We start from the raw sequence: 10,724 nt of genomic DNA on the forward strand, positions 1-10,724 counted from the left end.
TTATTTTTTTTATATTTAAAAATTGCGTAAAAATACTATAAATCATGATAATTGACAATATAAAATATGTTTTGAAAAAAATACAAAAAATTCCACTGATTCTTGAAGTGAATCTATCGTAAAAATACTATAAATCATGATAATTGACAATATAAAATATGTTTTGAAAAAAATACAAAAAATTCCACTGATTCTTGAAGTGAATCTATCGTAAAAATACTATAAATCATGATAATTGACAATATAAAATATGTTTTGAAAAAAATACAAAAAATTCCACTGATTCTTGAAGTGAATCTATCGTAAAAATACTATAAATCATGATAATTGACAACATAAAATATTTCAAAAATGTTGTATGTGGGTAGTCTTATTATGCCTTAAATTGCGTCAAAGAAAGTACAAGTTTGTGATAAAAAATCTTATTCATTTATCCACGCAAACAATCGCTTCAAAAACTCGGTTATTATCCCCAAAACATACCATTTATATTATTGGGCCCGTGCTATACATTATCTAGTATATAATATATGGAGTAATATATCAAGAGAAAGTCAAAAGCTTCGCATGTTTCACAATTGTTGTGTTTTATATATTTTTAAAGATAAACTTTAGAGTATTTTTAATTAAATAAATGTCACACGGATCTAAAGTATTGGGGTACAACAGCCACAACCAATTTCCCTGTAATATACTACACTTTTATCATATGGTCAATTAAATTACTTGCACGAAAAGTTACGTAGTCGTTGAAGGATGTTCGACCTTTAGTTTTAACTGATATATTTTCCAGGCTTCGGATTATACCAAAGAAATAGAGGAAATGAAGCACATGACGAAGCAAGAATTCATCGCCTCCCTAAGAAGGTGCACGGGCTTTTCCCTTTACGTACCACATTGTTGTTGTGTTACTTCCATATGGTATCGATATTAATACTCTATAGGAATTTTGTACATGGATATCAGGAAAAGTAGTGGTTTCTCGAGAGGAGCTTCTATGTATCGCGGTGTGACAAGGTTTGAATTTTTTTCGAAGCAATTGAATAGTACTTCTACTCATTTTGTCGTGTAATATCTAATCGTGTCCTGTATGGAGTGAGCAAGATCAAAGGAGAAACATAGAGAAGGTGATGTGGCACCTCTCTATGATCTCCATTCCCATTTTTCTTTTTTCTCTTTTTTGGATCCTTTTTCATATTTAAATATTTAATTTATTGTGAAAGTATTATTTAATTTATTATAAATAAATATTATATTAATGAAGAAACATTTATATATATCAAAGACTCTTCACATGTCAAATATTTTTTTATATTATACAAAAAAGAAAAATGAAAATTACTACTCCTCCATTTATTTTATTCTTTAATGTACAAAATTAAATGTCTAAAAATTTACTACTCCACTCAATTCTCATAATTTGAAAAACTAAAAGTATCATCATTTTTTTTTTTTGCCTTTTGGGTATTTTCTTATTATATAAAAAATAAAATGACAATTATTATTACTATCTATAGCCTTCATTCCTATTTATCTTTTTTTTTCTTTTGGGCATTTGTTAGTTTTTCTCCTCATTTTTAATGTAGTTAATATTTATATAATTGTTGAATAATTACTCTTTTATTGTAAAAATATGTTATATTAATGTAGATATCCATAATTTCAAGATGTAATTCCATCATTATATGTAATAAACTCACACCTCCACCACCTCCTCTTTTATCTTTCACACCCCTTAATCTTCCCCACATTCTCAAGAATTAATGTCATGTTTATTGTTATCCCTCTATATGTCTTTATGTAACAATATAAATAGAGGTCTTGCGGATTATGTTTTACACTTGAAGATTTGAGAAACACTGAAATATACTTGGAAGAAAAAGAAAACTCTTCTATCTTATCTCTCTACATTTTTTGTCTGCTTTCTTACTTATATTATTACTTCTTTAGCTTAATTTGAAATATGTTTTGATTCTTGGATAGTCACATCTAATTGCATTTACCTTCTAGACTAGAAAAGATGTATTAATACCTTGTAATTGTTCAATGTAATTATAGACGATGAAAATTCATTGTTGAGATTTGTTACAAACAAATTCAAAGAGACAAAAATCTACGTGAAAACTTTTACTATTAAATATTATTTTGGTTATGAAGCTGCATTTTCATGGTAATAATTTGCCCACTTCTTTCTGTTTTGGTTGTTTTTGAAGTAGTATAAATATACAATAGTGTGAAAAATGTTTCGGAGTTTTAAAAATATAATACTTTCAAGTACTTTATTTTTTATTTTCTTTTCAGTTTGTCTTTGATTCATTTAATTGAAGAAAAAATTGACAATGGTTTAAATTATCTTTATGTCCAATGCGATGGACAGAAAAAGTAAACCTACACTAAGGTATTAAAAACATTTTATTCTGTGCCTTTTTTTCTTCTTTTATTCAATATAAATGCATAATTATTTTATACCTTTCTTTTTTGATGATTTTAAAGAATTTTTCTTTTTTTCTTTTGTTAATCTCAGTAGAACTTTTGTTATATATGTTGTATGTTGTTTAATTTATTGATGGACTTTTAGGATTTTTTTATTTTTCCTTTTGTTAATTTATTTTAACTTTTGTTGTAGATGATGATGAAGACATCACAGGTAGTATATTCAGAGAGTATGTTATCACGATCTATAATTATTTTCCATCAATTCTTTTTACTTTATAAATTTTCATCAAATGATATGAGTGATATAAATTTATATTATATTAATCTCATAACGTCTTTTTCTAAAAAAATCTTGATTTCTTTCCATGTGTTCATTCATAATACTTAAAAATATTTTTTTTCAATAAAAAACTTAATTTTTTTCATTTAATTTTCAAAAAGAGGAAGGAAAAAACCTAACAATACAAAAAAGATCAAGAAACGAATGATTTCAAGAAGAAAAGTCAAGACAAAAATAATGACAACTCTACCACCATCCACACCATCATCGTCTTAAAGCTTGACTTGTATTAGAAAGGTTATGCCAACACGTTCTTAATTAATTAATAAGGCCAATTATATGGATTGACAATTTTTAGATATTTTTAAGTTACACATAATTTTATATAGATAGGAATAGATAAGATGATATGATATCGCTTTATGAAATAAAATATTATTTGCACCATTCTTTCATTTAACACTTTAATTGTGAAATAAATTGGACACGTGATAAAAAAAATTGAAGATTGAAAACATGATTTATTATTCATTCAAAAATATTGGTACTTAATATTTATAATAGAATGTTCAATGTAAATTTACGAGGAATACGAGAAAATAAGTGAGGTGAAAATATTGTAACTCATATGAACTTGTAATGTTAATTGAAATTCAATAAATATGTTAACATAAATTTATGTTTAAGAAAGTATAATAAATGGTCTAATGAAGTGGCTTTTGAATTTTGATAGCATCTCTTTTTTTCAATATGATAATTCATATTTATTAATACGCCATACAATTCTTCTACTGATTTGGATTAATAGCCTATCTACCAAGTTAATGAAGCATGTATATTTATTTCGTTGTCTTTTCTAAAAATTCTCAAATAGATTGAACATATTATTTCCGTTATAGCATTACTTTGTGTATTATGAGTTTTGAAAATTTAAAAAACTTCATAACTTAATTAAGGAATTTAAACATCACTATATGTACACCTACATTGTTTCATGAAATGCAACATTTCATGAAACATCTTCAATTCATGAATCCAAAATATTAGAGTGGTGAGTATGAGTAGAAAACTTATGAAAGTTTGTTTAGTTTATATTCATTTTTGAGTGATATAATAAAGTGTGTTTTTTGAGAAATTTTTGATATCATGTTTTCATTTAATTATTTCTTGAGTAGCAAAGACTAAATATATAAATAACTTGGGTGGACAAATATATAGTGAAAGGTCTGTCAAAAAGCTATTTTTATGCATAATTTTTTTTTTATATTTGCTTAAAAACAAAATATAAATAAAGTTTAATTCGAATTTTCATGATCAAATTGATATTCAAATAAAGTAAAAATTTTCAGAAAGAAATTTAATTTATAATTTCTTATGACCAAACTGGCGGTGTAATTTTTTTTATTTCGCGCGAAGCGCGAATAAAATAAATAACTAAATTGTCCTTAAATGAAATGTTAATGTCCAGAAGCACACGTGTCGACCAATTGGTGTGTGCTTCCAGCCCCTAGATGGTAGTATTTATCTTCAATAATAGTTAATGAATTTGAATCGAAGATAAATGTCTTTTCAATTATTATCATTATCTCACTTATCTTTAATTTGAATTTGAGTTGAGAAATAAATCGTTATGAATATATTCTACTTCTCTATCATTATCCAACTTAAATTGAAGATGAATATCTTTTTAATTCTTTATCATTTATGTTGTACAAGTAACATTTATTTAAATATTAATATTGTACAAGTAACATCATTCAAGTAAACTATTACACCTACTTTGAATGTTTTTAATTAAATGTTTACCTAATGCAATTTGACTTTGTATAACTATATATCACATCATAATACATGTTTATTCACTATTTAATGTCTATTTTACTTGATTATTATATTAAAAATAAATATCTATATTAACTTATTCAGTTTGAAAAATTAAGAAATATTTTTTTAATTTTATACCTATTTTACCCTATTTATTTTAATTCATTCCCCAACATTTAGATAATACTAATAATTCGTGATGATAGAAAAATACTGTGCAAAGGCAAATATTTTTTTAAAAAATTATGGGAGGAAAGAAAGGAACAAAAAAAGAAACCAACCAAATCTATTAGCCAAACATTTTCCTAAAATACATGAAATTGTGGTTATTGTTACATAAAAAAATGATGGATGACTAAAAAAGAGTTAGGCACCACATATTAAAGCTATATATAATTGTCCTTTATTCTTCTTATGGTTTCCAAATCCCAGTTACTATTTACATAGCAACAAGGCATTTTCCTATGATAAAAAAATACTACATATTTTTTTCTTACTTGACATTATTTTTGAGTGAAAAAAAAGTGGCTGAATCTACGACGATGAAGCTTGAAGAACAATTAATGGATAGAGAGGAAGAGAAAGGTGATGAGAAACTAAGAGAATTGTTTCTAGCAGAGCTGAATCTAGTTCTTGTTCTACCATTTTTTTCGTTATCATCTGAAGAACGAAAATTAGAGGAATTTTGAGATCGATAATGATAAAGATCATCAAGAACACAACATTATTTCTAAAGTTATTTCCCCCATTTTCTTTGTTTTTTCACTTATTTCCCCCATGACTGGACTCATCAATGAAATATCAGTCTCATTAAAATGCAAGGATGGTGAAAGGAAAACAAACACAGTGAAGCTCCCATAAAAAATCCCTATTTTTTCTTGCAATGGGTGATCTCCATGACCAGTATATAACTTGAAGGAAAGAGACATACCATTTCCAGTTTGTTGCCGGTACCCCTGTTCCAATATCAAGGAAGAAATCAGTTAGCTATAACTGTAACATGAGAAACAAGTTGGAAATTCAACAATCCTTTAGTGACTTGAGACATCAACAATAGCCATCTTCAGAAAGTACTTCATGGTGCCCTTCTCAAGACCTCGTCTTCACCTACCCTTAACATAGTTTTTTCCCCTATTTTATACCTAAAAGGGCAGATTAGTAGGGATGTAAATAGGGCGGGTTAGGACAGGGTATGTCTTGACCTTTTCTCTGTGTGCGTGAAAGGACCAGTGAGCATGAAAAAGTAGGATAGGAAAAAGAGGAATAAGAAATAGTAATAATAGTTTATGTTGTAGCCATAAATGTTAGATTATGGAGGTAATTTTCAGAATGTGAAAGCGAATGAGATCAATAAAGGACTCCCCCCTGCTATTACCCAATACACAACCTGTCCATGCCCTCCCCTATTTAAATTATTGAAAATTTAAGCTTTGACCCGCTTGCCCTTCCCTGCCCCGTTAACCCTTTAACATGTACCAATTGCCATCCCTACAGATTAGGTCATTACATTACTTGTCCATAGCCACAATGAGGTTCATAAATTAGGTCATGTTTGCATGTAAAACATAGTTATGTCATCATGATTTCTCCAACATTCCTCTCACAGACGGCTAATTTCGTTCCTTTCATTTAGTATTTTGATAACATAATATTTTATCGATGTTTTGGGGTAAGGAAATCCCCTGTATCATGGAATCTTCAAGAACAAGTACCATCTTTCCCTTTCTGGTCTTCTTTTTCATAGTAGATAGTAGAATATTATCTTACTTATCAGCAATTTGTTTTGGGTTTGATCGTATATATTATCTTGCTTTTGATTTTTATTATCATCTGTTTGTTTGCAACAAATTTTAAACATATGGAAAATAAATAAACCACACAAATAAAATATGAAGAAACATAACTTTATTGATAAATATGCGGGTACAATTCTGTTCCTCCCTTGATTCTCCTCTCCTAAGATTTATCTATGATTCGAGGGCCGTAATAGGGATATCTGCGAGAACTCTTACCCATATCTTACCATTTCTTCGGAATTGTCCGCTCATAGCACGATGGAAGGCGTATTTCTCGAACTAGGATGATTTAGAGTTGACCTCTCTATATGAATATTCCGTCTATTTGCGGAATGTTCGAGATCTCGATCTCTTTATGGAATTTTCGAGATGCCTTTAAGGGAATTTAGTACCCTTTATACAGGCGTAAACTAGGGTTTAGGGTTGAGTAGCCTCCAATAATCCTAATTTGAGTTGAACACAATTTGTAGAGTTCCAACTCAAATTGAACACATCTTGTACAAATCTGTTGATCCCTTGATTCTCCTCTCCTAAGATTTATCCATGATTCGAGGGCCGTTAGAGCCGTATTTCTTGAACTAGGATGATTTAGATTTGACCTCTATATGAATATTCCATGACTTTTGTGGAATATTTCGAGATTTTGATCTCTTTATGGAATTTTTGAGATGCCTTTTAAGAGAATTTAGTACCCTTTATATAGGCATAAACTAGGGTTTAGGGTTGAGTAGCCTCCAAGAATCCTAATTTGAGTTGAACCCAATCAGTAGAGTCCCAACTCGAATTGAACACATCTTGTAGAGTCCCACAAAATTTCAATGTCTACACTGTTATTTTGACGAGCCAGAAAAAAAAAGAAGAGAAATACTTGTTCATCTGTTGTGGAACAAGTGGCATTGCTATAGGGAATTAGAGTGAGTGTGTTGGGGACCACTTTGGGACCAAAAGAAAAAGTAGTGATTTATAATTAACTTAACCCTCTAAGACCTAAAGGGTCATTATAAAAAAATAAAGCAATAAAAAAAAGAATAAAGAGGGTTAAAAAGTTTGGAAATTCATGTTTTTAATTTAAAATTTAATAAAAGTTTTGAAACGATTATGACTAGGATATTGTTTATTCTCAATTATTAAGATTCGAAAATATGGAACATTTAGTATTTATTTACATAATTTAAATATTTATAAAAATTGTTTTATTAAATATGTTGACGAAAATAATTTCTGGATAAAATTTCTCATTGATAATATATTCTCAATTTCTTTTAAATATAAAGTACAAAATCATAAGTTAGATAAAAAGTAGTGTAAATGATAATTTTATTTATTCACATACTTGTAGTCAAGCAAAAAGTTATTTGACTTTAAATTATAATAGTATCATGTAAAATCGTACAAAAAATATATGTCATTTAGTTGATTATGTAAGAATTAAGATAAAGTAATTAAAATAATACTCCAACACACACACACACACACATATATATATATATATATACTAGTAATATGTGGCTAAGAGTTATTAATACAAAAATGCACAAATTAAATGAATAGATACATGACATTCTATATATTATTATTTACCACATAATAATTCATATTAGACAATTAATTCATCAATACTATCTTCATAACTAGCCCACGAACCAAACATTGCTTGACTTTTAATTTTTTTTAATCAAACTCGATTATATTATATTCAAATTCAAAAATATAACTTAAAATGAAATAAATAATTTTAAAAAAAAATTGCTCATTAATTTAGTGTCTGAGTCTTGAACGTAAAAGCTAAATATATCAATCTTTTATGATTGTGGATGAATATTTATTTCTGATGAGCTTTTCCAAATATAATGTCAACACATGAGCATGTAAGACTAATAAGTTTTTTATATGGTTACTATAGGTTAAATCTTGCATCCTTCTCTTAATTTTATTAATGTCAATTAACTATATTATCATAAAAGAGAAACACAAATTTAAACACTCATTTCATCAATAACAAGGTAAATGCATGGAGCCAAATTCAAGAATCGGGATTAGTACCTAATGTTGTTAGTACTAATATTACATTCACCATTTAGAGATGAATCGTATCATAACAATTGAAATTTCAAATATCAATAGAAGACGGTGTAGCACATGACAAGGTCAAATTCAACCATAACCACTATAGCATAATTAAGAAAGAGTAATTAAAAATTGACTTTTTTTAATTAAATACCTATAATATTGATTTTCTTCTGTTTATCAGTCTTGAACTCTTAACCTAGTGTTCAATAAAAAACTCCTCAATCACGCAATCACTGTGACCTAAAAGGCCGTTATTAAAGTTGTGTTTGAAAACACATTTCATTTGTAAAACTACTGAAGCTTTGTGAGGATTTTTTTTTTAAATTCAAAAACTAGTTTAAAACTGATTTGAATAAAGTTTATTCAAACTTGAAAGTGAGAATTTGACAAAATATATTACTCCAATTTAAAAAGCAAAATATATTAGGTCCAAACGGGGCCTGCGCATATATTGATTGACCAATTTATTTTGGACCTAATAATGTAGGTTGCTTCACTTCATTTTTAGTAAATCAAGCAGCAGCCAATCCATGCCCCATTGTTATTCTTATGAGTTCTTTTTTTTTGGTATAATGTATAAATATTTTTTTTTTAACTCAATTTTATTTAATATTTATGTTCTTCAATTTTAAATATGTATAAGTTGATAATTAAATTTATATAAAATTGAATAAATAAACATATGCTTCCTACGTGATAACTTATGTTCTATGTGTATCATGCCACTTGGAATATGTATGTCTATTTGTACACATCCACGGTTGAGGAACATAGATATCAACTAAACCCAAATTAAAAGACATTGATACATTATGCGTTTTTTTAATCAATAGAAGTATGTTTACTTGTCTATACTCTTGATCATATAGACTATTAAAATTTAAAATCAAAAGATAATTTATTGCTTAGTTTCTAATTTGTTTTTGTTATTAGCAATAGTCATTTTTAATGCATTTCTCAAAATATTGAATTTATTATATTTTTAAAATGATATAATAAAATTATTGTTATATTTATTGCTCCTTGAAAAATGTATCAAGTCAATATTTGACAAATAAAAATAAACGGAAAAAATATTATTTCATAAGTTGAATAATTTACAATATCATTGGCATCGATTGATGACACATGGCATGCAATAATCAATCAAGGGATAATTCTGTTTTGTAATATTACTACTAGTGTGTTTCAGTAGTGCACACTAGTATCAATAGATTAATTGTCGTGCGGTGGTGTAATATTAGTACTAACGACCACATAACGGCCCAACATTTGGACATGGGGCATGCCCCATCTAATATATATTGTATTAACTATTCACTAATTTTTGAAAGTTCTACTAGCTAGTGTGTACTATAAAAATAATGCAGGCAGACATAGATGAAACTTTTTATGCTAGGTTTTTTAATATTAGTACTGACGGCCAGTGGTGGAGTCACCCTATTCTCAGGAACTCTCTTCGGTGAAAAATTATACTATTTATACATGGTTAAAATAATTTTTTAGGTATATATAGTAGATTTTGAACCCCTTCAGCTACTTTGTGTGTCTATTTCTTCATATTTTGAATCCCTTATTGAAAATTCTGGCTCCGTCACTGCTGACAGCCACATAACAACTCAACATTCAGACATGGGACATGCCCTATCTAGTATTGTATTAACTACTCATTAATTTTTGAAAGTTCTATTGGTGTTGTTGGAAAACTATATGCACAGCGGAAGCATATCATAATCATACAACTTACATGACTAATAGACAATACATTGTTTATACTAGAACAAGTACAATCATGTTAGGGCATATAAACTTTCTAAATTTAATTTCAGAATTACCTCTTGAAGCGTGAGCCGATACCTTCAAGTGAATCCACAAGCTAGTCAACAAGCTAGAAACTTCAAGCAAATTCATAAGCTAGTCCACAAACTAGACCACAGTTCTACGGTCTTCTACAGTGATCCCAAGTTCACTTCCGAACCCTCTCAATACTTGGGTGGACAAGTATTTTATGGAAAAAATTATCTTTTTTCAAGGGTTAGAAGAATCCCTATTTATAGAGATTTCTTCTTAGTCCAAGGAAAAGGAATACCATGTCTTTCCTTAGAATAGAAAGACATGTACATCTCCCTTTCCTTAGAAAAGAAAAAGTCATGTCCTTCGTCCTTTCCTTAGAATAGAAAAAGTGATATACTTCTCCCTTGCCTTAGAACATAGAAAGATACATACTTCTCCCTTTCCTTAGAATAGAGAAAGACACATACTTCTCCTTTTTCCCTTTACAATAAATTCTGAGTTCTAGATAAATATGGGCACGGTAG

The 10,724-nt window shown here is 28.2% G+C and overlaps 1 long non-coding RNA gene across 1 annotated transcript; it reads left to right on the forward strand.

Annotated features, from left to right (window-relative positions):
• The first annotated feature begins 646 nt into the window (after positions 1–646).
• Positions 647–1,054, forward strand: LOC102603376 (uncharacterized). The gene is made up of 3 exons (XR_368885.2): positions 647–686; positions 794–867; positions 967–1,054. It is a non-coding gene; the product is annotated as an uncharacterized lncRNA (long non-coding RNA).
• Positions 1,055–10,724: the final 9,670 nt, after the last annotated feature.

The sequence above is a fragment of the Solanum tuberosum genome, unplaced genomic scaffold (genome assembly GCF_000226075.1).
Source record: "Solanum tuberosum cultivar DM 1-3 516 R44 unplaced genomic scaffold, SolTub_3.0 scf00653, whole genome shotgun sequence".
Classification (NCBI taxonomy): domain Eukaryota; kingdom Viridiplantae; phylum Streptophyta; class Magnoliopsida; order Solanales; family Solanaceae; genus Solanum; species Solanum tuberosum.